Source organism: Alexandromys fortis, unplaced genomic scaffold, assembly GCF_014885135.2.
Source record: "Alexandromys fortis isolate MF-2015 unplaced genomic scaffold, M_Fortis_MF-2015_v1.1 scaffold_53, whole genome shotgun sequence".
Lineage (NCBI taxonomy): Eukaryota > Metazoa > Chordata > Mammalia > Rodentia > Cricetidae > Alexandromys > Alexandromys fortis.
The window spans coordinates 8,951,943-8,952,796 of NW_026067939.1; positions in this window are offsets into that span (position 1 = coordinate 8,951,943).

The following is an 854-nucleotide window of genomic DNA, read 5'->3' on the forward strand; positions in this document are numbered from 1 at the left end:
TAGCTGTATCTTAGAAGAAATGTTCATAAAAAGTTCAAAGAAAATGTGATAAATTTTGATATTTGAATGTATATCAAAAAGTGGCAATTTAATCTTTGTATAAATATTTGTGTGCAAAATAATTTCTAAGAAGCTTTTTCAAATTTAGCAGTTCTTAACCTACATTGCCTATATACAGCAAAGACTATATACAGCAACCATCGCTAGCACCTGAAGAAGTTTGCTTCAGGAAAATGCCGAATCAGGCCCCACGGGAGGCATTCGATGGTTGTGCAATGCCGCACTGCAAATTTCCTGACATCTGAGCACAGGGGGAAATTACATTTGAAGATGTGAGGGTTCAGGAAAAAATTCGCCGAGTGGAAAGAAATTTCACAGCTAGGAATAGACAGACTTTTGAAAATCACTTTCTAAAAACATGGCGTTAGTCTAATCTAGTGTAGGGATGAGATAAGCCACGCTCTCAATGCAACCTAAGCAGACCTCCTTAAGTTTGGAGATTGGTTAAAAGAACTCCTCCACTCTCATGTTTAAAAACTGTATGATAGTTAATGTCAGAAGAACACTAATATGATGGTCATTTTGGTGTTAGAACCAAAGCTACCCCCAAAAAACGTTTTTGTTTGTTGAAATAGGAGCGGCAGGGCTGCATCCCCAGCACCCGGCCACCCGCATGGCTAGTTTATACCCAGAAATAATTACACGGAAACTGTATTCTTTCAAACACTGCCTGGCCCAGCTAGGTCCAGTTTCTTATTGGCTAGCTCTTACATATTGTTCTAACCCATTTCTAATATTCTGTGTAGCCCATGAGCTGGCTTACCAGAGAGGATCTTAACCTGCGTCTGTCTGGA